Below are 11451 nucleotides of genomic sequence, written 5' to 3' on the forward strand. Positions count from 1 at the left end.
GGTTTGTAATAATTTATGTGTGGGCTTGTTGTTTAATTTGTGGGCTTGTATTTATTTTGTGTGGGCTTGTTTAAATTTTTCCATTGGACTTGTATTTTGGACTCTGGGTTTAAACCCAGCTGATAACCGATTGTGGGCCGCAGCCTTCCTTCCATTTCATTAGAGGCTTGCACAGTGGGCTTGCTCCCATTCAAAAACCAAATTTTATTTTTTTAATTTTATTTTTCTTTAAAAAAAAAAAAAAAAAAAAAAAAAAAAAAATATTTCTACTTTGCTCCCAATTTTAAAACCAAATTTTTACTTGCTCCCATCTTAAACCAAATTTTTATTTTTACTCCCATTTTAAACCAAATTTTCAAATGTCTCCCACCAAAACCAAATTTTTCCCAAAAATCCAAACCCTTTAAAAACCAAATTTTTCCCAAAAATCCAAACCCTTTAAAAACCAAATTCTGAGCTTTGTAACATAGTTACTTAGCTTTTGAGCCAATCATGTCTGGATATTGGTCTGCTCCTGGGGATGGAAATAAAACTCTTAGAGAACTTGCTTATGGGCATATGCCACGTTATGAACCTCCACGACCATGATGTCAATAGTCATAGGAATTATTATGGACATTTTCAAAGTCCCGAGCCGCAATACATGAACCCTAATGACTATTCATACATGCATCATTCGCCACAACGTGAAAATGAACATTTTGCTAGTGCCTCACTCACACAATCATCACTTATGGATCAATAGAAGCTCGAATCACAGCTTTAGAAATGCAATCACATGAGGAATCTGTCACATCTAATTTTCTTAGGCAACCTGAAATCTATGCATGTCCCGCATGTGGTAGTTTAGACCACCCTGTTGAGAATTGTCATATTTTGCATAATTTTAGGCAATCTAGAGAAAATCCAAGGTATGAAATGCCCATAAATTGTGAGAATGGTAGTCATTGGGACCATAATCAATCCTTTGAGGGTTGCGATCAATCTTTTATAAACCCTAATGACCATGCACACATGTACCATCACCACAATTTGAACATGAAGAATTTTGTACTCCCATGAATTTAGACTCCACCACAGAAGCTTTCAGACTTAGTGAGCAAAACTTCGATAGATCTACATCACGAATTCAGGCATATTTAGATCAGATTTTGCTTCACCTACAAAAGGAGGAAATTCATGAGGAAATGTATGTTGTCCCTAATGAAGTGTCTAGTCCCATTCAATGTAAATGATGTTGAATATGAACCTAATTTAGAGGAACATGAATCGACTAACGACACCACCACTTTTAATGAGGACCAATATGCATGCTACCATGATGATGATTATGATGATTATGATGATGTGTTAGAAGAACATGAAAATATTGTGGAACCTGTTGGTTCAATAACATATGGCTTCTCGCCCTCGACCTTCATGAATGTTGTTTTTTCTAATACTCATTGTAATTCATATGATTTTGATATTGACATGGGATTCGTACAATTATTCTGTGAAGATGAACATGACATAGGAATAGTTGAATCTTCTGTAGACACTAATATGCATGAAAATATATTTGATGTGTCTGATTCTCTACCTAGGTCACATTGTGATATTTCTCCTGATTTGCCGATGCATGAGAATGAATCTGTTGATGATGTTGATGATTCTATGTGAACTTGCCAATGTGAGTGATGATTGTGAGCATGATGTGACATGTGTAGATGATTAGAGATTTTGATTTGATTGATAATGATATGCCTATTCTTCTACCTAAGTCACAATCTGTTGGCCTTCCACCCAACCTAGATTTGGTTTGTACCAATATTGTAAAACCAATTTTTCTGAAAATTCCCAACCTAGGTTTGGAACTGTGTGCTTCCCAAGTCCTCTTGGACTATTTTGCTTCCAAATATAACATTTGAGGAACCACAGTTGGAAATTGCATGTTTGCCCGTCCCTAGCACAGTTCATTTCGAGCTAGACCTTTGCATGATGAACCCCCAAAACTGCGCGATTTTGTTTTCAAAATTATATCTTCTGTAAAATCCAGGTTTGGGGGTAGCTCATTTTGTTTCACAGTTTCACTTGCGTTTCTTTCCTATTATTATTGTGTGAAGTTGTTGAAATGTCTACACTTCGTCTTTTGGGTTGATCCTCAACTCTTTAGATTGTTAGTGTATGGTGAATTTTTTGTATATAATCTAGTAGATAAAATTTTAAAAACCCTTTTGTTCCTTTTGTATATATTTTGCTAATCCAATATGACTCGGCTGAGATATGTCGGATTTTTGCCTTGAATAACGGAGTTTTTTCTGCTTTCGCCGAAATCGGGTATTCTCTCTCCTTTTACTCTACTCAGCATGTCCCTTTCCATATGTTGCATTTTAATTCTTTCCATATTTTGAAACATTGAGGACAATGTTTAGTTTAGGTTTGGGGGTATAGAGTAGATGCCACGATAATATGCTATAATTGAAAACGAACTCCTTCTTCTTTTTGAAAAAATTGAAAAATTCCAAAAAAATTAAAAAATCAAAACTCAAAAAAATTAAAAAAATGAAAAATCATAAAAATGGAGCTCATTTACCTTGAAATGTTGACTCTTGTGCAAATATGTATTATTAGGAGTCTTAGTCTAGATATTTAGGCACCCTGATTCTAGCACAATTCACATAGTGATAAGAAATTTGCACGCGCACGATCTACCAATACATGTATGGCCTCGATCTTCAAGGTGTTGGATAGGAAGTTACGATTGCCAATCACTTTAGAATACTGAACGAAACTTGACTAGCTTGTTCTTTGGTTGGTTGGGATAGAAGGTGGAGGTTACATTAAGAAAGACAACCATCGAATTTAACTGGGTGCATCAAAAAGGGCTACCTCTTGCAAAGTGTCATGTAATCTTTTGTTTCCTTTTGTATATGTATCAAAAGTGTTTCCTTATTCAAAAAAAAAAAAAAAAAAAAAAAAAAAAAAAAAAAAACGATGTATATATTCAAAAAAAAAAAAAAAAAAAAAAAAAAAAAAAAAAAAAAATCAATCAGAAAAATACAAAAAAAATCAAGTATTTATCAATTTCATCATCTCTTGTTCCAAAAATAAAAGAGAATAGTAAATGTAAATAAGAGTCATGTAAAGAATTATTTCTGTTGTTTCATTGTAATAAGCAAGGAAGGGTGTATGCCATTGATGTACAACGCGAGAAATTGTGAAATACCTCCAACTCATTCACAATTCTCGTAAAGTCCGGACAGCTAGCTAGATTTCGACCTCAGTTCTTAGCCTGAGAAACTATCTCTTGGTGATTAGTAGTCATAACTTCAGATCTTTCTTTACACATGTGTAGATACACTTTACACTCTTATCACATGTCCTTATTTGTTATCAGTGCTAGGATTGTGCCTTCGATAGCTAGATTGACATCTCCATTTTGCTGTGAGCTTAAACTGTTTTGCACATGTCACATTTGACGGAATATGAGCTTATATTTTGTCCTTAGGTTTTGTAGGCACACCTCTGGTAAACCTTCACGAGACTTCAACTCGTCCACTAGGGACACTTAGTGGTTTAAAAGGCTTAGTGCATACGCTAAATGCATTCGAGAGACCAGCGACAGTGGTATAGGTAGGATTTCCTTAGTTTTGTTTTACTTGAGGACAAGTAAAATTCAGGTTTGGGGGTATTTGATGAGTGCTAAAAAGTGCATATTTCTATATATTATTCTTGGCATTTAACTCATCTTTTGTGCGTTAATTCTACATTTTATCCCATATTCTGTATTTTCATTGTTTTCAAGAATAATATTTTTAATTAATTTTGCATTTTTAGGTAATAAATAAAGTTCGGATGAGTCGCGGAGCGAAAAGAGCAGAAAAGTAGTGAAAAGCCGGGAGAAATTACGCAAGGAAGCCGCGAAGAATGGTGCGCACAACCTCATTTTCTACACACAAAGCGCCTCCGACCTCAGCCATCAGATCATTTCTCAGAAGCATCCGACGGTCGCTCCTTGCTGAGCATCAAAATCTGATGTCTCTGCCAAGCACCACAGCGCTGAAATTCCAAGCCTTCAGATTAGATGGTAGCTGAATCCAACGGTTGCTCCCTTGCTGTTCATCAAAGTTTGATATCCCCGCCTTACACTACAACACCTAACCCCATCTAGAGCCGTTAACTTCGTTGTATCCCTTCATCCGACGGTCGCTCCTCGCTTGCCTCCGCATCACCGTCCGATCCACCTACCATCGTCACATCCTACGGACCAGATCGCGAAACATCATCCCTCGCTGCAACCGCTCAACACTACAGTACCAAACACCCTACACCTCTACCAAACGCCCCCCTCTTCCCAAATCAGTCGACCACCCTCCCCTTCTCCCAAAATCAGTTGCAGAACCACCATCTCCTGCAACCCTCTGCAACTCCACCAGACCTCGAGCTCCACCACAACCACAAACACCCGACAACACCACCATCTCCATCAACCGACAACAAAACCCATCATCCTATTTCACCCATTTCATTAACCCTACCCACTGTTAGGGTTCTGACATGAGAGAACTAGGTTGATGGGAACTGAATTCGTAGCAGAGGAGCAGAAGAGAGCATGGGTCATCGACAAGAAGGACAAGGAACAACAAACAAGGAAATTTGGTGAGTAATTTTGAAAATTGAAAAAACCCTAATTTCAATTTAGGGTTTCTTAAATTTGGGGATTTTTTGTAAACTATAAAAGGGAAGTGTTAGGGATGTAAAAACTGTTCTTGGACTAGCCAAGTTTCCCCCTAATTGGGTTAAGTTTGATGTTAATTTTTGCTGCACTGTTAATCATCTGCATATGTTTCTTCTTGTTATTGTACTGTGTATGATGTTGTAATATGCATTTGTTGCCATGTTGTGTAATTGTTTTGATGTATTGTTAGTTCAGTGCTCCTGTTCATGTGTAATTATGCCTGTTAATGTGCAAATGTCTTGTTAGTGCCACCCCTAGCTCAGTGTTATGCTGCTTATCATGTTCTAAATCACCCTGCTAGGGACTTGATGAAGCTTTATTGTTGTATTGTGCAGTATATTGACCACATTGCTCTAGAAAGCTAAACAAGTTTAGGTAAAACCTGAACTTAGCTCATCATCACCTCACTTTCACAATGTATGCCATGTATACTTTGTAGTTAGGATCATGAGCTGCTGATAAGCTGCAACTCAAGCTGAATTCATAATCTCTTGACTAGTTGTGCTGTAGAAAGACAATTAGTGCTTTGGAAATTATACCATAGTTGTGTTTAACTTCCTATAGGAGAATACACAGTAAACATTAGAGTGAATTCAACCCCTAGCTCCCTGTCATCCACATTTTCATCATCAACTGTTGGCTTTGTTCATGCTTTGTTTTGTTTTTGCCTTGATTGTTTCTTCCATGCCTTGCAACTCTGTTGCTTTTCTACATTTTCTTCTACTGCATTTCTGTTTCCCCTACTGTTGCACTTCTGCTGCTGCACTACAGTGCTGCTGCCTTCTTTCTGTGCACTGCTTCTGCAGCTGCAGGGTTGCTGCTTTTCTTCCCTTGCAACTGCTGCTACTTGTGCTGCTGTGGCTGCTGTTGCTTGTGCTGCTGCAGTTGCTGTTGCTGCTGCCACTACCAAGCTGCAACTCCACTCTGCCCTGCCACTTCTTCTCCTGCCAAGTCCAGCTCACTTCCAAAAGCCCAGAGCACAAATTGGGCTCATCAGAAGACCATAACCAAAGCCCAATTACTGTAAAAGGCCATTTCACTGTTCAGGTGAGATTGAGCCCAAAGCTTAAACAAAGAACCAAAGCCCATTTGCACTTTAAATATAACTGAGCCCAAGCTCAGTTCATTTTATGTTTAACAAACCAACTAAGCCCAATCCATTCAAAGGGTATTCAAACCCAGTAGTACATTAAGCCCAACACTTCCAAAGGGCTTCTAAGCCCAAAGCAAATCTAGGAACCCAATTTAGCTAAAACACTTCCGAAACACACCCGATCTCTGTGGATCGACCCGTACTTGCACGAGCTACAACTGACGACCGTGCACTTGCGGTATTACTGTAGGCCCGCGTTTCATTACGCTCAATTTTATACATCTCCTGGCCCAACAGTTTACAATCAAAATAGTTGTACTTCTTTTAAATCTTTTCAATATAATGAGACTGATCCAAACAAATACCATCATTAGTTATAGTAATCTTAATTCCCAGAATTACACTAGCTTCACCCAAATCTTTCCTTTCAAAGTTAGATTTAAGCATATTCTTAGTTTCTTCAACCACAAACAAGTTTGAAACAAAAATCAACAAATCATCCACATATAAACAAATCATGATGCATGTATTGTTTTCAAACTTATAGTATACGCATTTGTCACTTTCATTAATTCTGAAACCATGTGAAATCATCAAATTATCAAATTTTTCATGCCATTGCTTAGGAGCTTGTTTCAAACCATACAATGACTTATCTAACTTACACACTTATGTTCTTGACCAGGAACAACAAAACCTTCAGGTTGTTCCATGTAAATTTCTTCTTCTAATTCACCATTTAAAAAAGTTGTTTTAACATCCATTTGATGAACAACAATATTATGCACAGCAGCAACAACAATCAAAACACGAATAGAAGTCAATCTTGTAACGGGAGCGTAAGTATCAAAGAAATCTACATCTTCTCTTTGTCTAAATCCTTTAGCTACCAACCTAGCTTTGTGTTTGTCTACTGAACCATCAGGATTCAACTTCCTTTTAAGTACCTATTTACAACCTATTGCTTTGCAACCAGGGGATAAATCTGCTAGGTGCCAAGTTCCATTAAGATTATGGGAGTCCATTTCATTATCTATGGCTTCTTACCAAAAATCGGATTCAGGAGAATTAAGTGCCTCTTGAAGACTAGAAGGGTCTTCCTCTAGGGTATAAACTTCAAAGTCAGAACCATAATATGTCGCAATCCTAGCCCTTTTACTAAGTCTGGGTTCAATTTCAGCGTCTCTAGTCTCTGCAGTTCTAGGTTCTTCTGTTCTAAGTTCAGAACTTGTACTAGGTAGAGAACCCCCACTATTTCTAGATTTAAAAGGAAATCTATCTTCAAAGAAATCAGCATCAATAGATTCAATAATAACTTTATTATTTAGATCAAAAAATCTATAAGCTTTACTGTTTTGAGCATACGCAACAAAAAAACATTCATAAGCTTTACTAGCTAGCTTTGATCTTTTAGGATCAGGAATACGAACATAAGCCAAACAACCCCATACTTTAAAATAAGATACATTTGGTTTTCTGTTTTTCCAAAGTTCATAGGGTGAAATTTTAGTTTTTGAATTTGTCAAAACATAACAAACAGTCAGCAAAATTTCTACCTACCAATGAGGGGCATCACCAGAACTCAGCAAACATGCAGTCACAAGAGTTGTAAATGTACGATTCTTTCTTTCATCTTTTCCATTCATTTCAGTGTTACACGAAGCAGTTTTTTCATGTATAATTCCAGAAGATTCATAAATTTCAGTGAATGGTTTAGAATCATATCAAGTTCCTCTATCACTACGAAATCTCTTAATTTTCCTACCAAATTGATTTTCAACTTCAGCAATAAAAACCTTAAATTTTTCAATAGGTTCATTCTTATGACTTAGCAAGTAAACATATGTATAATTAGAATAATCATCAATAAAAGTCATGACATATCTCTTTCCATTTCTAGTTAATATGCCTTCGTATTCACACAAATCAGAATGCACTAACTCCAATGGTTCAGATTCTCTAATAACAGATTTATGGGAACTCTTGGTTATCTTAGCTTGACTACAAGATTCACATTTTTCAAAATCATGCATGGATAGTTTTGGAATTAGACCTTGCTTGCTCATGGTATCTACTGATCTACTGTTCACATGACAAAGTCTAGCATGCCAAACATTAAAAGTACACACCATATAAGAAGAAGATGCAATTTTATTCATTTTAACATTAAGCTTAAACATTCTGTCAGCAGCATAACCTTTTCCTACAAACACTCTGTTTTTAGTAATTGTGTAAACATCAGATCTAATAGTTTGATACAGCCCAGCCTTGTTGAGAAGATAGCCGGAAACAAGATTCTTTCTCATTTCTGGAGTGTGGAGGACATCTTTCAGCATAATTATCTTCCCATAGGTAAACTTCAGTTCTACCGTACCATAACCTTTCACAATAGTAGTATGGAAGTCTCCCAACACTTTCTTATCCTTGATTTTTGCATAGCTCTTAAAATAGGGACCTATCAAAACAACAATGACGTGAAGCACCACTGTCTATCCACCACCCATCGGTTCCACCAACCATGTGAATCTCTGGATCAGAAACCATGGAAATTATAACGCTTTCAGCAGCGTTAGCTTGTGCGTTATTCTTTCCTTTGTTATTCCTGCAATCCCTAGATATTTGGTTTGGTTTACCGCAAGTATAACAAAGGAACTCAGAATCAGAATTCTGAAATTTCCTTGATGGGTGTGGGTTCTTGTTTTGATAGGTTTTCATTTCCTTTGGTTCTGGTCAGGTTTCATCGGTTTTTTTTTCTTAGGTTTCAAACTCGGTTGAGTCTGATTCTTACTATTGGAAACGATAAGAATCTCATCCTTTCTGTCTTGTTTCCGTGCTTCCTCTTCAACCTTGAGCTTAACAATCAAACTTTCAAGAGAGAATTTCTTAGTTTTATGACACAAAGCATTACGAAAACCTTTCCAAGATAGGGGTAATTTATCAATCAATAAATATACTTGAAATTGTTCATCAGTTTTCATACCTTCCGTCATAATTTCATGAGTTGTTTTCTGAAGTTCATGAGTCTGAGCAACGACTGACTTTTCATCCACCATTTGATATCTCAAGTAGCGGTTTACAACATATTTCTTCGATCCGGCTTCTTCAGTATCATATTTCTTCTGTAAGGCATCCCACACATCTTTAGCAATATCAAATGTGGAGTAATATTCATAAAGATCGTCAGACAAAGCATTCAGAATATAGTTTTTACAATCAAAGTCATTATCAATCCATTTTTCATAGGCTTTTTGTTTTTCTTCAGCAGTTTGGGTCATAATAGGTTCTTCAGTTGGTTGAGGAGTTGTACTTGTTGCGGCTGGAGATGCTTTTTCTGCAGCTTCTGCATCTTGTGGATCAGCTGGTTTGATGGAGGTCACCATCATGTGCAACTTCATCAGTTTGAAGTAGAAAACAACTTTAGCTTCCATCTTCTGAAGTGAAGTCCTTCAAACTTGAACAACTTGTTGATATCAGCAACTGTTTTCTTTTCAGATTCCATGGCATTAAGATTCATCCTAAAATTGTTGGAATAATTGCCTATTTTACACCTGCAAAACAGAGATTAAGACACAAAACAAAGTGACGGCTGAGTCACGACCAGGTCGCTCTCTTTAGGATGTTTCGAGGCTCTGCCTTGAATTTTGTGCAAGCAGTTCATTTCCATCACAACGCCCCCTGGATAAAACATCCAAGAAAAAACTCTCTTTCGATCTCTCACGCACACAATGAGAATCGATCACTTTTACTCTCTCTATTCTTGCTCAGTATTTTTGGTCTCTTGATTCTCAGAAAAACAATAGTGTAAAAACTTGTATCTTCTTTCTGTTCAGAAAACTGTTTTTATAACCAGGCAGTCAATGCAGATTAATGGAGAATAAATTGGATTAATTGCTGCAATTAAAATTCCATTCCAAACAGTAAAAAAAAACGGGCAAATAAATCATGCCATAATTAGCGCAATTAAAACATAATTAAGTGCAGTAAAAAACGGTTTGAAAAAATATTTTGAAAACAGCAAAAATACTTTCCAAATTCAAGAGACCTTCCAAGGCCCCAATCCCGGACTAATGTTATATATATATACACACAATCAATAGGGGGAGGGATTCGATCCTGAGACCTAACCCTCCAGGCCCAAAATGCTTAACCACTGGGCCAAGATCGAATTGTTGATATAAATGTCTAAAAGAATTATTTTAAAACATATATCCCAACAAAGGTTCATCACATATTCGGATATTCTCTTAATTCATTTGTCATCAGGTCGTAATATTTGATCGATGACTTTTTCAGGTGGTAATATTTGATCGATGACTTTTTCGGGTAAGAAAAAACTTACTTCTGTTCACATTGGTTTTGAAATGGTTGAACAACCGGGAACAATCAACTTACCGGTCAACCTATTTTTGTTTAATGCGGGAAACCCATTATATATTTTTTTCAAAAAAAATAATAAAAAAGAAGAAGTGAAAACTACAGTCACACCCATTTTTCAGATTCTCCCACTGTGAAACCCACACCCAGAAATCTGAAGGCCTGCACTCATTTTTTAGGGAAAAATTATTCTCAAACCCGTAATTTATAAAATTCTGTTTCGTTCTTTTTTCTTTTTTGTTGATTTGTTAACAGGTACGGAAACCGTATTTCTCAACCAGGTGTGGATTTGATTTCTCTCTATTCTCTTTGCTTTTTATGTTTTGTTTTTAGTGTGTCTAATTTTGAGATTTGATTCCTGCCAACCAGCATTCCTTGCTCACGCAAAGTAATTCTCCATCTCCTTGGAACTCCACCTTAATTCTTTTCTTGCTTAGGGATTATTCGAATCCAAAATCTAATGTATCTGATCGTAATTAGGCAGACGAGAAAGATGATGATGAAGACGAATTAAAGAAGAATAAGGTAACGCATAAAAACCCTAGACTAAATTCAGTTTTTTTTTTTTTGTTGATTCTTTTCAATAACTACACCGGGAACTGGATTTCATCCTGAAAAGAAGATTTTCTCCTCTCATCTTCATCAACTCGGTGTTTAATTCATTAACAGCTTAGGTTTGGTTTGTCTCGAATCAACAATTCAGAAAAGATGATAATGGTAAAATTGGAGTTAGTGTTTCTGAAGAAATTAAAGTTTGATATTTGTTGTTGAAGAAATTGGATGGATGGGTTTTTGTTGGAATTATGTCGGGATCGGTTTACATGGAAGATTGTGAGAGAAAGTGGCAAGAAGGGTTTGAAGCTGATTAATGGTGGACAAGTTGTGGTTCGACTTTGAGGAATCAATGTTGTTGTAATGCAGAGCAGGTTTTGGTATGGCATGATAGGTACTGGTGGTCTGTGCAGCTGAAATGAAGCAAGAGTCGTTGGTGCTGATGGGGAGAAACAAACTAATTCAGGTGGTATGTGCTATTGAGGGTGATTGCCAAGGGTTTGTGGAGTCTGATTTGGTGTACATGTGACGTGCATTTAAAAGAAAATGGAGGAGTGAATAGTGATGCATAACATGTTCTGCATCTACAAAATTTGTTGCATAACTTGTTATGCATTCTCGAAATTGGTTGCATAACACGTTCTACAGCTTTTTTTTTTTTGCATAAATTGTTATGCAGTCCAGAAAACGGTTGCATAACACGTTATGCAGC

The sequence above is a fragment of the Papaver somniferum genome, chromosome 2, assembly GCF_003573695.1.
Source record: "Papaver somniferum cultivar HN1 chromosome 2, ASM357369v1, whole genome shotgun sequence".
In the NCBI taxonomy this organism is placed as follows: Eukaryota; Viridiplantae; Streptophyta; class Magnoliopsida; order Ranunculales; family Papaveraceae; genus Papaver; species Papaver somniferum.